This window comes from Schistocerca piceifrons, chromosome 6 (genome assembly GCF_021461385.2).
Source record: "Schistocerca piceifrons isolate TAMUIC-IGC-003096 chromosome 6, iqSchPice1.1, whole genome shotgun sequence".
Taxonomy (NCBI): domain Eukaryota; kingdom Metazoa; phylum Arthropoda; class Insecta; order Orthoptera; family Acrididae; genus Schistocerca; species Schistocerca piceifrons.
In genome coordinates this window covers 187427298-187446302 of record NC_060143.1, presented here as the reverse complement: position 1 = coordinate 187446302, position 19005 = coordinate 187427298, and the positions used below count along the sequence as shown (strand labels likewise).

General features: G+C 52.5%; 5 non-coding genes and 1 pseudogene across 5 annotated transcripts; all 6 read right to left on the bottom strand.

The window, feature by feature from the left end:
* Nucleotides 1-7309: 7309 nt before the first annotated feature.
* On the bottom strand, nucleotides 7310-7427 carry LOC124803677 (annotated as a pseudogene).
* Nucleotides 7428-8447: 1020 nt separating this feature from the next.
* On the bottom strand, nucleotides 8448-8566 carry LOC124803504. The gene has a single exon (XR_007017213.1). It is a non-coding gene; the product is annotated as a 5S ribosomal RNA (ribosomal RNA).
* Nucleotides 8567-9586: 1020 nt separating this feature from the next.
* On the bottom strand, nucleotides 9587-9705 carry LOC124803492. The gene has a single exon (XR_007017212.1). It is a non-coding gene; the product is annotated as a 5S ribosomal RNA (ribosomal RNA).
* A 1022-nt stretch (nucleotides 9706-10727) lies between these two features.
* On the bottom strand, nucleotides 10728-10846 carry LOC124804019. The gene has a single exon (XR_007017345.1). It is a non-coding gene; the product is annotated as a 5S ribosomal RNA (ribosomal RNA).
* A 1021-nt stretch (nucleotides 10847-11867) lies between these two features.
* LOC124803956 lies at nucleotides 11868-11986 on the bottom strand. The gene has a single exon (XR_007017338.1). It is a non-coding gene; the product is annotated as a 5S ribosomal RNA (ribosomal RNA).
* Nucleotides 11987-13006: 1020 nt separating this feature from the next.
* On the bottom strand, nucleotides 13007-13125 carry LOC124803719. Its single transcript, XR_007017235.1, has one exon. It is a non-coding gene; the product is annotated as a 5S ribosomal RNA (ribosomal RNA).
* Nucleotides 13126-19005: the final 5880 nt, after the last annotated feature.

Genomic DNA, 19005 nt, shown 5'->3' with positions numbered 1-19005 from the left:
TCGGTGACACATTTGACGCAGAGCACGTCCTTCCGCAACAGCTGGAGCCTCGAAGGCGGCGCCGAGTGCGCGTCCGGCGTCTCAGAGGCGTCTGCCGAACTGGCGGGCGCGCCGCGCCGCCACTTGCGTGAGACACGCGGCTGCTCGGTGCGCCGCCCGTCATTCGTTTCGCTTGGTGCGTGCGGCGTCCGACACCCGCGGGCGACGCATCTTGTTCCCGTTATCCGGCGGGGGGCTGTGCGGGGTGCAGCAGTGTCCCGCTGGAGGGCGCCCCTTGCGTGATCTGTGCAGTGCATTCGCACCTCTCCCCTTCCGTCCCGACTTGTCCCGACTTTGCTCGACTGCCGCTCGCTGCCGCTCGGGTCGTGGCCCATATGACAGCACAAGCACGAGAAACATCTGCGAGACGGCCGTGGGCCTAACGGGCGTGTCCGAGACGCCGTTTGCGGCCAGTAGACCTGTGCAAAGGTGCGAAAACAGGGACACAAGGCACAGGAGGGTCGCCAAAGCATCCATCTCTTCTAGCGACGAAGGATGCATTTTTGTTTACAAGTTTGCAGTCGTACGCTGCTACAAAACAATAAGCCCTGACGTATCTCAGAACATATCTGTCGGTTCATACCGTTTTGTTATCTTCAGGCACTTTTAAGAAATCTTCCTTGGCACATTCTTCTTCCAACTGAGGCCATTCATATCGTATGTTATGTTTATTACAGTCATTTATTTTCATTTTTTTTTTTTTTTTCTTTTGTGGAGTTTTGCACTGCTACGAAACAGTAGGTGGCCCCGACTCATTTCAGATCACATCTGTCGATTCGTAGTGTTTCGTTATTTTCAAGGCATTCCTAGCACGTTGAAAATGCTTAAGGAAGCACGTTTGTCGCAAAAGAAAGGTAGTATGAAAAGAGGGCTGGCAGGGATAGCGGCGTACAAAGGAGAAAATGAAGGGGAGCCAACAGCACCTTTTTTTTTTTTTTTTTTCACCTTTTTTTTTTTTTTTTTTTTACAGCACCTTTTTTTTTTTTAACGGGCCTCCCATCTCCCCTTATAGCCCGGCCTTTTCGCTCTCCACAAAAACGCCATCCCTCGGCGAGCTTCTCCAGCTAAAAAGGTGCCGTTGACTTCTGCAAGGGACGCGGGGGAAGGCCCCCCAATGTGCCTTCATCGGCGAGGTGTGCCGGCGTGGGTATGTGCTGTGTGCTTCCAGGACAAGGAACAGAAAAGAACGTGCATCCTCCAATACAAAAAAAGAAATGCAAGGAAGCCGCCGCCCAGACTTCATTACAAATAGGAGAAACAAAATTGGCCCCTGGACGCCGGTGCAGCTTGCCGGGACAGTGATCCACAGCAACGACAACCTGCCAAAGCAACAGGCAGGTGGCATCCGCCAAAAAAGTGAATCCACCGGAAGAGAAATGAAAGTAAATTAAAGTCCGAAGAAAATATGTCCCCACTAACGGTCGACGGATGGTACATGGAGAAGAAAACAACAGTCGACGCACAGCAATAGGAAAAAGTCCCACATTCAGACACACACCGACTGTGATAAATGATCACCGCGACACGGCCCCCTCAGCCGCCGCGAGAAAAGAACAAATAACAAGAAAGAAATAAAGGAGGAACAGAAAGTAAAGCAAACAGAAAAGAACTTTTGACGGACAAAACACCATGCACATAACTGTAGGTCATGTGTACGTTGTCGTTAATGTACGGCCGATTAGAAACACAACTTTACCATGCCATAAAATCATTATCCAAGAGAGGAAGTCCGTTGGTAAGCAAGGGTTCGTCATAACACGCCAACAGGAATATTGGCAGTAGTATCAGACAGGAAAAGTAAAAATGTCAAGATCGGGTATGTAGTCGTATCAGGTAAGTGACAATTTAGTGAATGCATGGGCCAGGGCAACATGCAAAAAATTGGCGAAAGTCGAGGAATAAGCCGGTCGACCAAGGGTCAGATGATGTTCCGCCCACAGGTAAGACAGAAAGTCGACGGCAGTAGTCAATTTCAGGGTGAAAATACAAAAAACCGTGTGTCCCAAAATCCAAAGAGTTGCATTCCGTTTGGTGGCCGGATAAGCCGCACACTGAGGCACGATGGCGTCCAAAGCTGTCACCTGGCGCCTGTCCACTCTGTTGATTAGACGCACCATGTCACACGCAATATCCCAGACATCACGGAATTTCCGACATTCGAATCGGTGTTCGATGGTGTCCTCCTCAGGACACGCATCACAGACTCCCGAAGAAATCAGATCGATTGAGTGCAGCTTAGCATTAGTCGGAAATGTGCGATTGACCACTTTATACCATGTTCCGTGAACATGGGGCGGAATAACGGCGGCGGCAAGGTTCCGCCACACCATCCTCCAGTCGTGCTGAGGTAGCCGATACTCCCATTTATTCCTACTTGGCGATCCCCGAAGAGCGCGCACAACGTCACCGACATTGCACGCACGGACATCACCGAGCACCAGGTAACTGTTATACACATAATACCGGCGGACAAAGTTCAACGTGTACGGAATATGACTGACCGAGACCGGAGCAACCACCGATGGTGGGCGATAGGCATGGAATAAAGCAGCCGTCGGACTGCACGGCCCCTTGTCAAGCACCACGGTAGTCCGCTTCACGAAGAGTGCCGCACATTTGTTGCGAAAATCAACGAAACCCAGCCCCCCCTCCGTCAGACTCAAGGTGCAGGTGGCCAGGGAGACTTTAAAGATGTCACCCTTCCACAGCAACCAATAGACCGCCTGTTGAATGGCCCGTTCCAGTTGTTTCGGCACAGGTAGGACTTGTGCTAGATACCATGCTTTGGCCAAAATCTGCGTGTTGATAAGGGCCACTCGTTGACGGAGCGCCAAGTTCCTAGAGGCATACAGTTTCGCAACGGCCCTGACCTTATACAGCGTGGACCGCCAATTAAGAGCTTCCATACGCTGCGTATTGTCGGTCAGAATGACACCAAGGACAGTCTGCCGTTGCTTGACACAAAACCAGTCGCCGCGAACAGTACGCAGGCGAGGTGTAAGGGGGAGTAAAACAGTTTTCCGAGGATTAACGATAGCCCCCGTTGCCCTCTCAAATCGCTGCAGAACACCATGTAACCTGTCAATGTCCTCTGGCTGATCGAGGAACACGCCGAGGTCGTCGGCATACGCTCTACAGATCAGCTGATCGTCACCTATGCGTATGCCCCGGCATTCCTGGGCGATACAGCGGAGGAGCGGATCCAACGCCAAAGCGAAGAGTGACATAGACAAGGGGCAGCCCTGGCGAACTGATCGGCTAATAGGTATAACACGACTGGGAGTTCCGTTTATTACAACCCGTGACGTGGCATTCCTTAAAATATTGTGCACCATCGTCGTCAGTTTAGAACCAAATCCGAAACCGACCAAGACCCGCCGCAGATAGGTGTGACTAATCCGATCGAAAGCGTTTTTGAAGTCGACCAGCATTATCGCAGCCGTCCGGAGCCTGTGACTTTTAACATATCCGATACAATCCCGGTACGCCAGAACAGCATCGAATATGTTACGGTCCCTGACAGCGCAAGTCTGATGTTCACTCACCACCTTTGGCATAACGTTCGTCAACCTGTGCGTGATACACCGCGCTATAATTTTATAGTCGGCGTTCAGCAAGGTTATAGGACGGACATTGTCGAGATTTGGTGTTGCGGCCGATTTCGGAACGAGAGCAATGCGCCCTTCTGAAAATTCCGCAGGAATAGCAACGCCGTTATGGATCTCATTCATAATGGCAATTAAAACATCACTGAAAAGACTGAAAAATTTCAAGTAAAATTCGGCAGGAATTCCGTCCAGTCCAGGGGACCGGCCCCTAGGACTCCGTTTCACAGCTGTAGTTAGGTCATCAAGGGTAAAAGGTTCATTTAAAATGGCTCTATCTTGTCGTGTTAACACACGTGGGACCCTCTGCAAAAAATCGCGCAGCGCCCCGGCGTTGACGTCCACCTCTCGGAAAAGCGTCGCAAAATGCTCGTGAACTTCCCGCTCAATGGCCGCACCATCGGAAGTGGACGTGCCATCTCGCTGGATCCATGTACGGATTGCCAACCGCTCGCGCCGCCGGCGCTCCCTGCTCAGGTGGTAGAGAGAGAGCGGTTCCCCTTCCACGTCACCCACCGGTTGGCTCCGCGCGATAGCCCCAACACCCTTCCGACGAAGATCATCGAGGAGCTTGGCTTTGAACTGATTAAAAACCGGAAGCAACTCAGGTGACGTTGCGACGCGCTGAGCGATATCTTTTAAACAGTCCTGGTAAAAACGTGCCGTCGACCGACGCCAATGCGCCGCATCGCGGCTAAAATCGATTAAAAAACGCCGAATAGCCGGCTTGGCGACCGCCACCCACCACCCGATAGTACTGCCGTCATCGCCTTTACCACGCAAGAGCTTGCGCCACAACGCAGTAAATTGAGACGTTAGACTGGCATCGTCCAAAAGGCTACAGTTAAATTTCCAAATATTGCTGCGCCGAGCAGGGCGCGCACGCGGCAGGAGAAGTTGACACATGTAACCGCAATGGTCAGAAAAAATAACCGGCAACACGTCCGCCTCCCGGACGTGAGCGGCGAGCGGCGAAGACACATAGATCCTGTCTAGTCGACTGTGACCGGTGGCGTAAAAGTGGGTGAAATGCGTCTCGTCCGGATGCAGCACACGCCACGTGTCGCGGAGCCGAAAGCTGTCAACCAACGTACGCAATTCCTGGCACCAGTTAGGACGCGGCTCCTGATCACGACCATCAATCACAGCATTAAAATCACCACCGATCACTAAGTCAGTATGATTACGATGGAGAAGTGGACAGAGATCCTGACCATAAAATTTATTCCGCGCTGGCTTGTCACCGGCATGAGCGTATACATTAACAAAGGCAAAACCATTGACGGTACATGCTATAGCGCGGCCATTTGGCAATATTTCAATATTGCTAACATCAAATTCAGGACGAATTAAGATAGCAGTACCAGTCTGTTCGTCGGACATGATATTATCAACGACAGTAAAATCAGAAGAGTCAAGTAAAAACAACAGAGCCTGACGCGTAACTTCCTGTAAAAATGCCACATGACAACGGGAGTCATGTAAAAAAGTGTGCAAAGCCGACAACTTGTGCGGATTACTCAACTTGTTAACATTGAGAGTTAAAACATTCCACGAACAACGCTCAGGCTCCATACACAATTAAAATATACAAGCACAAAAAACTCCTCAGTTAAAAACAGACAGCAGACATGGACGGAATTTCAGCCACCAAAAGGAGTAAAATGTCCTTCAAAAGGACGGGAGGAATTCCCGGCAACTGGAGGAGGGAACAACAGAGAATAACATTGAGAAATAAGATATGCCACGAACAATGCTCAGGCCCCAGACACAAGTAAAATACACATGCACAAAAGGCTCCTTATGGTAAAAACAGACAGCAACATGGACGGAATTCCGGCCACCAAGGAAGGGTAAAAGGTTCTCTAAAAGACGGGAGTAGTTCCCGTCAACTGGATTAGGGGACAACAAAGAATCCACTAAGTCTCACCGCCTTCCACATCCGCCGCCCACTCAGTGGGGTACACGGGAGTGGGGGCGGGCGCGGTCCCAGAATCTGTGCCACCGGAAGCTACCGACAAAGGAGCAGCAACGGGCATCTCCACGTCGGGAGAAGAAGCCGGCACTCGCTCGGGGGCAGAAGGACAGACACGACGCTGGTGGGTGTCTTCAGCCTTCCGTTTTGTCGGCAATTGCGGCGGCGCTACAGCCAAAGCCGTATCGGCCGGCATTGCCGAATCGTCACCAGTAGGCGGCTGACTTAAAACGGTTCGTAAATGTCGAACAGCGACATCACGCTTCTGATCGGCCACGGTGAGGTCGTCAGGCGGCGGATGGCGAGAAGCGCCACGCTGTTGGGGTTGCGATTGCTGTGTCGGACGCCCGGAGCCGGAAGCCGGAGACGGCCGCCGCTCACGGTCTAGGTCCCGACGCGCGGCACGCTGTTGTGAGTCTTGCCGACCAACTCGCGACTGCCGGGAACCGGCGGGCGAACGGTCAACTGGAGACGGACTGCGGTCGGGTCGGGTAAACCCCCTGTCAGAGGAAGGCGACCGACCGACACTACGAGCACGTTGCCTGCTAGAACTGCGAGACGGAAATTCATCACGCCGCGGTTTCGGAGCCGCAAAAAATTCCTGCGACTCCACGGCAGCAGAGCTAACAGTAGCACTGGCAGCCACGTCAACCGAGGCAGTCAACGTATCAGAAATTTCCGGTACCGTAACAGGCTGGGAAACAGGTTCCGACACGACAGCAGTCGCCGACGCGGGCGTGCGGTCGGACACAGACGCAAGTGAAACAAGTGGTAAAGACAAATTTTCGTCAGCCTGCACGGTAGCCGTAGCAGGCGCGGAAACAGCAGACACAGAAGCAAGGTCACAATCGGGAGTGGACACATCCATAGCAACCGCGGCGTCAGCTAGGTTAGCATCGGCCACGGGGCGCGCGGGTGCGGGGGGGGCTGTACCTAAGACCGTAGCAGCGACAGAGGCAAAGCTGGCCCCGCGCAAACCGTCGTCAATCGGTAATTGAGCAGGCCGTTTACGTTTAGGACAATCTTGCCGGTAATGACCAACGCCACTACAAAATGAACAAGTTTGAGGCTGTCCACTATAAGTCACAAACGCACGGTGGCCGTTGACCAAAATAAATGACGGAATGTGCTGTCTGACAACCATTTTCACACTCCTCACACCGTTTTCGACTTGAAACAAATAGGCGGAGGACCACTTTTCCTTAATCACTGACAAAACGGTACCGTACGGCCGCAAATAACGTGAAATGGTATCATTACGTATTTCAAAGGGCAGGTTAAAGATACGAATTTGCCTAACTCCGAAGCCGGCGTGCGACACACTCACATTACTAATTTTACCGTCAAGATGTCGAAATTTACGCACACCGTCATTGACAGACACAACAGTATCACACATGTCAGGAGATCTCAATTTTAAAAACACTGAATTAAGGAACGTATCAAACTGTATGCCAAGAACGTCATCATGCCGTAACATCAAGTCCTCTAATATCCAACGGTGAATCTCAAAGGCCGAAGGTTTATCAACTGAACGATCAAATTCACATTGGACGTTATTCTGCCTTTCCTCACTATCATCGTAAATCATTTCCATTACTTACAGTCAGGTAGAAATACAGCCACAAGGCAGAAGAAGCAGACGACACGCGAGGCGCCGCCGGCCCAGTCGCACGAGGTAAACACTGCTCGCTCGGCACCGAGGTGTTGCCAGGCGGGCAGCCAGCCAAGTACTAACCGGGCCCGATGTTGCTTAACTTCGGTGATCGGACGAGAACCTGTGTATTCAACATGGTATGGCCGTTGGCGCCCTTGTACTGTAGCCGCACGACAGAAGACGCCTCTGCCTCTTCTCCCAACACACACAATCGCAGTTTTCGGTGACACATTTGACGCAGAGCACGTCCTTCCGCAACAGCTGGAGCCTCGAAGGCGGCGCCGAGTGCGCGTCCGGCGTCTCAGAGGCGTCTGCCGAACTGGCGGGCGCGCCGCGCCGCCACTTGCGTGAGACACGCGGCTGCTCGGTGCGCCGCCCGTCATTCGTTTCGCTTGGTGCGTGCGGCGTCCGACACCCGCGGGCGACGCATCTTGTTCCCGTTATCCGGCGGGGGGCTGTGCGGGGTGCAGCAGTGTCCCGCTGGAGGGCGCCCCTTGCGTGATCTGTGCAGTGCATTCGCACCTCTCCCCTTCCGTCCCGACTTGTCCCGACTTTGCTCGACTGCCGCTCGCTGCCGCTCGGGTCGTGGCCCATATGACAGCACAAGCACGAGAAACATCTGCGAGACGGCCGTGGGCCTAACGGGCGTGTCCGAGACGCCGTTTGCGGCCAGTAGACCTGTGCAAAGGTGCGAAAACAGGGACACAAGGCACAGGAGGGTCGCCAAAGCATCCATCTCTTCTAGCGACGAAGGATGCATTTTTGTTTACAAGTTTGCAGTCGTACGCTGCTACAAAACAATAAGCCCTGACGTATCTCAGAACATATCTGTCGGTTCATACCGTTTTGTTATCTTCAGGCACTTTTAAGAAATCTTCCTTGGCACATTCTTCTTCCAACTGAGGCCATTCATATCGTATGTTATGTTTATTACAGTCATTTATTTTCATTTTTTTTTTTTTTTTTCTTTTGTGGAGTTTTGCACTGCTACGAAACAGTAGGTGGCCCCGACTCATTTCAGATCACATCTGTCGATTCGTAGTGTTTCGTTATTTTCAAGGCATTCCTAGCACGTTGAAAATGCTTAAGGAAGCACGTTTGTCGCAAAAGAAAGGTAGTATGAAAAGAGGGCTGGCAGGGATAGCGGCGTAGAAAGGAGAAAATGAAGGGGAGCCAACAGCACCCGGTGTTCCCAGGCGGTCACCCATCCAAGTACTAACCGGGCCCGATGTTGCTTAACTTCGGTGATCGGACGAGAACCGGTGTATTCAACATGGTATGGCCGTTGGCGCCCTTATACTGTAGCCGCACGACAGAAGACGCCTCTGCCTCTTCTCCCAACACACACAATCGCAGTTTTCGGTGACACATTTGACGCAGAGCACGTCCTTCCGCAACAGCTGGAGCCTCGAAGGCGGCGCCGAGTGCGCGTCCGGCGTCTCAGAGGCGTCTGCCGAACTGGCGGGCGCGCCGCGCCGCCACTTGCGTGAGACACGCGGCTGCTCGGTGCGCCGCCCGTCATTCGTTTCGCTTGGTGCGTGCGGCGTCCGACACCCGCGGGCGACGCATCTTGTTCCCGTTATCCGGCGGGGGGCTGTGCGGGGTGCAGCAGTGTCCCGCTGGAGGGCGCCCCTTGCGTGATCTGTGCAGTGCATTCGCACCTCTCCCCTTCCGTCCCGACTTGTCCCGACTTTGCTCGACTGCCGCTCGCTGCCGCTCGGGTCGTGGCCCATATGACAGCACAAGCACGAGAAACATCTGCGAGACGGCCGTGGGCCTAACGGGCGTGTCCGAGACGCCGTTTGCGGCCAGTAGACCTGTGCAAAGGTGCGAAAACAGGGACACAAGGCACAGGAGGGTCGCCAAAGCATCCATCTCTTCTAGCGACGAAGGATGCATTTTTGTTTACAAGTTTGCAGTCGTACGCTGCTACAAAACAATAAGCCCTGACGTATCTCAGAACATATCTGTCGGTTCATACCGTTTTGTTATCTTCAGGCACTTTTAAGAAATCTTCCTTGGCACATTCTTCTTCCAACTGAGGCCATTCATATCGTATGTTATGTTTATTACAGTCATTTATTTTCATTTTTTTTTTTTTTTTTCTTTTGTGGAGTTTTGCACTGCTACGAAACAGTAGGTGGCCCCGACTCATTTCAGATCACATCTGTCGATTCGTAGTGTTTCGTTATTTTCAAGGCATTCCTAGCACGTTGAAAATGCTTAAGGAAGCACGTTTGTCGCAAAAGAAAGGTAGTATGAAAAGAGGGCTGGCAGGGATAGCGGCGTAGAAAGGAGAAAATGAAGGGGAGCCAACAGCACCCGGTGTTCCCAGGCGGTCACCCATCCAAGTACTAACCGGGCCCGATGTTGCTTAACTTCGGTGATCGGACGAGAACCGGTGTATTCAACATGGTATGGCCGTTGGCGCCCTTATACTGTAGCCGCACGACAGAAGACGCCTCTGCCTCTTCTCCCAACACACACAATCGCAGTTTTCGGTGACACATTTGACGCAGAGCACGTCCTTCCGCAACAGCTGGAGCCTCGAAGGCGGCGCCGAGTGCGCGTCCGGCGTCTCAGAGGCGTCTGCCGAACTGGCGGGCGCGCCGCGCCGCCACTTGCGTGAGACACGCGGCTGCTCGGTGCGCCGCCCGTCATTCGTTTCGCTTGGTGCGTGCGGCGTCCGACACCCGCGGGCGACGCATCTTGTTCCCGTTATCCGGCGGGGGGCTGTGCGGGGTGCAGCAGTGTCCCGCTGGAGGGCGCCCCTTGCGTGATCTGTGCAGTGCATTCGCACCTCTCCCCTTCCGTCCCGACTTGTCCCGACTTTGCTCGACTGCCGCTCGCTGCCGCTCGGGTCGTGGCCCATATGACAGCACAAGCACGAGAAACATCTGCGAGACGGCCGTGGGCCTAACGGGCGTGTCCGAGACGCCGTTTGCGGCCAGTAGACCTGTGCAAAGGTGCGAAAACAGGGACACAAGGCACAGGAGGGTCGCCAAAGCATCCATCTCTTCTAGCGACGAAGGATGCATTTTTGTTTACAAGTTTGCAGTCGTACGCTGCTACAAAACAATAAGCCCTGACGTATCTCAGAACATATCTGTCGGTTCATACCGTTTTGTTATCTTCAGGCACTTTTAAGAAATCTTCCTTGGCACATTCTTCTTCCAACTGAGGCCATTCATATCGTATGTTATGTTTATTACAGTCATTTATTTTCATTTTTTTTTTTTTTTTTTTCTTTTGTGGAGTTTTGCACTGCTACGAAACAGTAGGTGGCCCCGACTCATTTCAGATCACATCTGTCGATTCGTAGTGTTTCGTTATTTTCAAGGCATTCCTAGCACGTTGAAAATGCTTAAGGAAGCACGTTTGTCGCAAAAGAAAGGTAGTATGAAAAGAGGGCTGGCAGGGATAGCGGCGTAGAAAGGAGAAAATGAAGGGGAGCCAACAGCACCCGGTGTTCCCAGGCGGTCACCCATCCAAGTACTAACCGGGCCCGATGTTGCTTAACTTCGGTGATCGGACGAGAACCGGTGTATTCAACATGGTATGGCCGTTGGCGCCCTTATACTGTAGCCGCACGACAGAAGACGCCTCTGCCTCTTCTCCCAACACACACAATCGCAGTTTTCGGTGACACATTTGACGCAGAGCACGTCCTTCCGCAACAGCTGGAGCCTCGAAGGCGGCGCCGAGTGCGCGTCCGGCGTCTCAGAGGCGTCTGCCGAACTGGCGGGCGCGCCGCGCCGCCACTTGCGTGAGACACGCGGCTGCTCGGTGCGCCGCCCGTCATTCGTTTCGCTTGGTGCGTGCGGCGTCCGACACCCGCGGGCGACGCATCTTGTTCCCGTTATCCGGCGGGGGGCTGTGCGGGGTGCAGCAGTGTCCCGCTGGAGGGCGCCCCTTGCGTGATCTGTGCAGTGCATTCGCACCTCTCCCCTTCCGTCCCGACTTGTCCCGACTTTGCTCGACTGCCGCTCGCTGCCGCTCGGGTCGTGGCCCATATGACAGCACAAGCACGAGAAACATCTGCGAGACGGCCGTGGGCCTAACGGGCGTGTCCGAGACGCCGTTTGCGGCCAGTAGACCTGTGCAAAGGTGCGAAAACAGGGACACAAGGCACAGGAGGGTCGCCAAAGCATCCATCTCTTCTAGCGACGAAGGATGCATTTTTGTTTACAAGTTTGCAGTCGTACGCTGCTACAAAACAATAAGCCCTGACGTATCTCAGAACATATCTGTCGGTTCATACCGTTTTGTTATCTTCAGGCACTTTTAAGAAATCTTCCTTGGCACATTCTTCTTCCAACTGAGGCCATTCATATCGTATGTTATGTTTATTACAGTCATTTATTTTCATTTTTTTTTTTTTTTTTTCTTTTGTGGAGTTTTGCACTGCTACGAAACAGTAGGTGGCCCCGACTCATTTCAGATCACATCTGTCGATTCGTAGTGTTTCGTTATTTTCAAGGCATTCCTAGCACGTTGAAAATGCTTAAGGAAGCACGTTTGTCGCAAAAGAAAGGTAGTATGAAAAGAGGGCTGGCAGGGATAGCGGCGTAGAAAGGAGAAAATGAAGGGGAGCCAACAGCACCCGGTGTTCCCAGGCGGTCACCCATCCAAGTACTAACCGGGCCCGATGTTGCTTAACTTCGGTGATCGGACGAGAACCGGTGTATTCAACATGGTATGGCCGTTGGCGCCCTTATACTGTAGCCGCACGACAGAAGACGCCTCTGCCTCTTCTCCCAACACACACAATCGCAGTTTTCGGTGACACATTTGACGCAGAGCACGTCCTTCCGCAACAGCTGGAGCCTCGAAGGCGGCGCCGAGTGCGCGTCCGGCGTCTCAGAGGCGTCTGCCGAACTGGCGGGCGCGCCGCGCCGCCACTTGCGTGAGACACGCGGCTGCTCGGTGCGCCGCCCGTCATTCGTTTCGCTTGGTGCGTGCGGCGTCCGACACCCGCGGGCGACGCATCTTGTTCCCGTTATCCGGCGGGGGGCTGTGCGGGGTGCAGCAGTGTCCCGCTGGAGGGCGCCCCTTGCGTGATCTGTGCAGTGCATTCGCACCTCTCCCCTTCCGTCCCGACTTGTCCCGACTTTGCTCGACTGCCGCTCGCTGCCGCTCGGGTCGTGGCCCATATGACAGCACAAGCACGAGAAACATCTGCGAGACGGCCGTGGGCCTAACGGGCGTGTCCGAGACGCCGTTTGCGGCCAGTAGACCTGTGCAAAGGTGCGAAAACAGGGACACAAGGCACAGGAGGGTCGCCAAAGCATCCATCTCTTCTAGCGACGAAGGATGCATTTTTGTTTACAAGTTTGCAGTCGTACGCTGCTACAAAACAATAAGCCCTGACGTATCTCAGAACATATCTGTCGGTTCATACCGTTTTGTTATCTTCAGGCACTTTTAAGAAATCTTCCTTGGCACATTCTTCTTCCAACTGAGGCCATTCATATCGTATGTTATGTTTATTACAGTCATTTATTTTCATTTTTTTTTTTTTTTTTCTTTTGTGGAGTTTTGCACTGCTACGAAACAGTAGGTGGCCCCGACTCATTTCAGATCACATCTGTCGATTCGTAGTGTTTCGTTATTTTCAAGGCATTCCTAGCACGTTGAAAATGCTTAAGGAAGCACGTTTGTCGCAAAAGAAAGGTAGTATGAAAAGAGGGCTGGCAGGGATAGCGGCGTAGAAAGGAGAAAATGAAGGGGAGCCAACAGCACCCGGTGTTCCCAGGCGGTCACCCATCCAAGTACTAACCGGGCCCGATGTTGCTTAACTTCGGTGATCGGACGAGAACCGGTGTATTCAACATGGTATGGCCGTTGGCGCCCTTATACTGTAGCCGCACGACAGAAGACGCCTCTGCCTCTTCTCCCAACACACACAATCGCAGTTTTCGGTGACACATTTGACGCAGAGCACGTCCTTCCGCAACAGCTGGAGCCTCGAAGGCGGCGCCGAGTGCGCGTCCGGCGTCTCAGAGGCGTCTGCCGAACTGGCGGGCGCGCCGCGCCGCCACTTGCGTGAGACACGCGGCTGCTCGGTGCGCCGCCCGTCATTCGTTTCGCTTGGTGCGTGCGGCGTCCGACACCCGCGGGCGACGCATCTTGTTCCCGTTATCCGGCGGGGGGCTGTGCGGGGTGCAGCAGTGTCCCGCTGGAGGGCGCCCCTTGCGTGATCTGTGCAGTGCATTCGCACCTCTCCCCTTCCGTCCCGACTTGTCCCGACTTTGCTCGACTGCCGCTCGCTGCCGCTCGGGTCGTGGCCCATATGACAGCACAAGCACGAGAAACATCTGCGAGACGGCCGTGGGCCTAACGGGCGTGTCCGAGACGCCGTTTGCGGCCAGTAGACCTGTGCAAAGGTGCGAAAACAGGGACACAAGGCACAGGAGGGTCGCCAAAGCATCCATCTCTTCTAGCGACGAAGGATGCATTTTTGTTTACAAGTTTGCAGTCGTACGCTGCTACAAAACAATAAGCCCTGACGTATCTCAGAACATATCTGTCGGTTCATACCGTTTTGTTATCTTCAGGCACTTTTAAGAAATCTTCCTTGGCACATTCTTCTTCCAACTGAGGCCATTCATATCGTATGTTATGTTTATTACAGTCATTTATTTTCATTTTTTTTTTTTTTTTCTTTTGTGGAGTTTTGCACTGCTACGAAACAGTAGGTGGCCCCGACTCATTTCAGATCACATCTGTCGATTCGTAGTGTTTCGTTATTTTCAAGGCATTCCTAGCACGTTGAAAACGCTTAAGGAAGCACGTTTGTCGCAAAAGAAAGGTAGTATGAAAAGAGGGCTGGCAGGGATAGCGGCGTACAAAGGAGAAAATGAAGGGGAGCCAACAGCACCTTTTTTTTTTTTTTTTTCACCTTTTTTTTTTTTTTTTTTTACAGCACCTTTTTTTTTTTTAACGGGCCTCCCATCTCCCCTTATAGCCCGGCCTTTTCGCTCTCCACAAAAACGCCATCCCTCGGCGAGCTTCTCCAGCTAAAAAGGTGCCGTTGACTTCTGCAAGGGACGCGGGGGAAGGCCCCCCAATGTGCCTTCATCGGCGAGGTGTGCCGGCGTGGGTATGTGCTGTGTGCTTCCAGGACAAGGAACAGAAAAGAACGTGCATCCTCCAATACAAAAAAAGAAATGCAAGGAAGCCGCCGCCCAGACTTCATTACAAATAGGAGAAACAAAATTGGCCCCTGGACGCCGGTGCAGCTTGCCGGGACAGTGATCCACAGCAACGACAACCTGCCAAAGCAACAGGCAGGTGGCATCCGCCAAAAAAGTGAATCCACCGGAAGAGAAATGAAAGTAAATTAAAGTCCGAAGAAAATATGTCCCCACTAACGGTCGACGGATGGTACATGGAGAAGAAAACAACCGTCGACGCACAGCAATAGGAAAAAGTCCCACATTCAGACACACACCGACTGTGATAAATGATCACCGCGACACGGCCCCCTCAGCCGCCGCGAGAAAAGAACAAATAACAAGAAAGAAATAAAGGAGGAACAGAAAGTAAAGCAAACAGAAAAGAACTTTTGACGGACAAAACACCATGCACATAACTGTAGGTCATGTGTACGTTGTCGTTAATGTACGGCCGATTAGAAACACAACTTTACCATGCCATAAAATCATTATCCAAGAGAGGAAGTCCGTTGGTAAGCAAGGGTTCGTCATAACACGCCAACAGGAATATTGGCAGTAGTATCAGACAGGAAAAGTAAAAATGTCAAGATCGGGTATGTAGTCGTATCAGGTAAGTGACAATTTAGTGAATGCATGGGCCAGGGCAACATGCAAAAAATTGGCGAAAGTCGAGGAATAAGCCGGTCGACCAAGGGTCAGATGATGTTCCGCCCACAGGTAAGACAGAAAGTCGACGGCAGTAGTCAATTTCAGGGTGAAAATACAAAAAACCGTGTGTCCCAAAATCCAAAGAGTTGCATTCCGTTTGGTGGCCGGATAAGCCGCACACTGAGGCACGATGGCGTCCAAAGCTGTCACCTGGCGCCTGTCCACTCTGTTGATTAGACGCACCATGTCACACGCAATATCCCAGACATCACGGAATTTCCGACATTCGAATCGGTGTTCGATGGTGTCCTCCTCAGGACACGCATCACAGACTCCCGAAGAAATCAGATCGATTGAGTGCAGCTTAGCATTAGTCGGAAATGTGCGATTGACCACTTTATACCATGTTCCGTGAACATGGGGCGGAATAACGGCGGCGGCAAGGTTCCGCCACACCATCCTCCAGTCGTGCTGAGGTAGCCGATACTCCCATTTATTCCTACTTGGCGATCCCCGAAGAGCGCGCACAACGTCACCGACATTGCACGCACGGACATCACCGAGCACCAGGTAACTGTTATACACATAATACCGGCGGACAAAGTTCAACGTGTACGGAATATGACTGACCGAGACCGGAGCAACCACCGATGGTGGGCGATAGGCATGGAATAAAGCAGCCGTCGGACTGCACGGCCCCTTGTCAAGCACCACGGTAGTCCGCTTCACGAAGAGTGCCGCACATTTGTTGCGAAAATCAACGAAACCCAGCCCCCCCTCCGTCAGACTCAAGGTGCAGGTGGCCAGGGAGACTTTAAAGATGTCACCCTTCCACAGCAACCAATAGACCGCCTGTTGAATGGCCCGTTCCAGTTGTTTCGGCACAGGTAGGACTTGTGCTAGATACCATGCTTTGGCCAAAATCTGCGTGTTGATAAGGGCCACTCGTTGACGGAGCGCCAAGTTCCTAGAGGCATACAGTTTCGCAACGGCCCTGACCTTATACAGCGTGGACCGCCAATTAAGAGCTTCCATACGCTGCGTATTGTCGGTCAGAATGACACCAAGGACAGTCTGCCGTTGCTTGACACAAAACCAGTCGCCGCGAACAGTACGCAGGCGAGGTGTAAGGGGGAGTAAAACAGTTTTCCGAGGATTAACGATAGCCCCCGTTGCCCTCTCAAATCGCTGCAGAACACCATGTAACCTGTCAATGTCCTCTGGCTGATCGAGGAACACGCCGAGGTCGTCGGCATACGCTCTACAGATCAGCTGATCGTCACCTATGCGTATGCCCCGGCATTCCTGGGCGATACAGCGGAGGAGCGGATCCAACGCCAAAGCGAAGAGTGACATAGACAAGGGGCAGCCCTGGCGAACTGATCGGCTAATAGGTATAACACGACTGGGAGTTCCGTTTATTACAACCCGTGACGTGGCATTCCTTAAAATATTGTGCACCATCGTCGTCAGTTTAGAACCAAATCCGAAACCGACCAAGACCCGCCGCAGATAGGTGTGACTAATCCGATCGAAAGCGTTTTTGAAGTCGACCAGCATTATCGCAGCCGTCCGGAGCCTGTGACTTTTAACATATCCGATACAATCCCGGTACGCCAGAACAGCATCGAATATGTTACGGTCCCTGACAGCGCAAGTCTGATGTTCACTCACCACCTTTGGCATAACGTTCGTCAACCTGTGCGTGATACACCGCGCTATAATTTTATAGTCGGCGTTCAGCAAGGTTATAGGACGGACATTGTCGAGATTTGGTGTTGCGGCCGATTTCGGAACGAGAGCAATGCGCCCTTCTGAAAATTCCGCAGGAATAGCAACGCCGTTATGGATCTCATTCATAATGGCAATTAAAACATCACTGAAAAGACTGAAAAATTTCAAGTAAAATTCGGCAGGAATTCCGTCCAGTCCAGGGGACCGGCCCCTAGGACTCCGTTTCACAGCTGTAGTTAGGTCATCAAGGGTAAAAGGTTCATTTAAAATGGCTCTATCTTGTCGTGTTAACACACGTGGGACCCTCTGCAAAAAATCGCGCAGCGCCCCGGCGTTGACGTCCACCTCTCGGAAAAGCGTCGCAAAATGCTCGTGAACTTCCCGCTCAATGGCCGCACCATCGGAAGTGGACGTGCCATCTCGCTGGATCCATGTACGGATTGCCAACCGCTCGCGCCGCCGGCGCTCCCTGCTCAGGTGGTAGAGAGAGAGCGGTTCCCCTTCCACGTCACCCACCGGTTGGCTCCGCGCGATAGCCCCAACACCCTTCCGACGAAGATCATCGAGGAGCTTGGCTTTGAACTGATTAAAAACCGGAAGCAACTCAGGTGACGTTGCGACGCGCTGAGCGATATCTTTTAAACAGTCCTGGTAAAAACGTGCCGTCGACCGACGCCAATGCGCCGCATCGCGGCTAAAATCGATTAAAAAACGCCGAATAGCCGGCTTGGCGACCGCCACCCACCACCCGATAGTACTGCCGTCATCGCCTTTACCACGCAAGAGCTTGCGCCACAACGCAGTAAATTGAGACGTTAGACTGGCATCGTCCAAAAGGCTACAGTTAAATTTCCAAATATTGCTGCGCCGAGCAGGGCGCGCACGCGGCAGGAGAAGTTGACACATGTAACCGCAATGGTCAGAAAAAATAACCGGCAACACGTCCGCCTCCCGGACGTGAGCGGCGAGCGGCGAAGACACATAGATCCTGTCTAGTCGACTGTGACCGGTGGCGTAAAAGTGGGTGAAATGCGTCTCGTCCGGATGCAGCACACGCCACGTGTCGCGGAGCCGAAAGCTGTCAACCAACGTACGCAATTCCTGGCACCAGTTAGGACGCGGCTCCTGATCACGACCATCAATCACAGCATTAAAATCACCACCGATCACTAAGTCAGTATGATTACGATGGAGAAGTGGACAGAGATCCTGACCATAAAATTTATTCCGCGCTGGCTTGTCACCGGCATGAGCGTATACATTAACAAAGGCAAAACCATTGACGGTACATGCTATAGCGCGGCCATTTGGCAATATTTCAATATTGCTAACATCAAATTCAGGACGAATTAAGATAGCAGTACCAGTCTGTTCGTCGGACATGATATTATCAACGACAGTAAAATCAGAAGAGTCAAGTAAAAACAACAGAGCCTGACGCGTAACTTCCTGTAAAAATGCCACATGACAACGGGAGTCATGTAAAAAAGTGTGCAAAGCCGACAACTTGTGCGGATTACTCAACTTGTTAACATTGAGAGTTAAAACATTCCACGAACAACGCTCAGGCTCCATACACAATTAAAATATACAAGCACAAAAAACTCCTCAGTTAAAAACAGACAGCAGACATGGACGGAATTTCAGCCACCAAAAGGAGTAAAATGTCCTTCAAAAGGACGGGAGGAATTCCCGGCAACTGGAGGAGGGAACAACAGAGAATAACATTGAGAAATAAGATATGCCACGAACAATGCTCAGGCCCCAGACACAAGTAAAATACACATGCACAAAAGGCTCCTTATGGTAAAAACAGACAGCAACATGGACGGAATTCCGGCCACCAAGGAAGGGTAAAAGGTTCTCTAAAAGACGGGAGTAGTTCCCGTCAACTGGATTAGGGGACAACAAAGAATCCACTAAGTCTCACCGCCTTCCACATCCGCCGCCCACTCAGTGGGGTACACGGGAGTGGGGGCGGGCGCGGTCCCAGAATCTGTGCCACCGGAAGCTACCGACAAAGGAGCAGCAACGGGCATCTCCACGTCGGGAGAAGAAGCCGGCACTCGCTCGGGGGCAGAAGGACAGACACGACGCTGGTGGGTGTCTTCAGCCTTCCGTTTTGTCGGCAATTGCGGCGGCGCTACAGCCAAAGCCGTATCGGCCGGC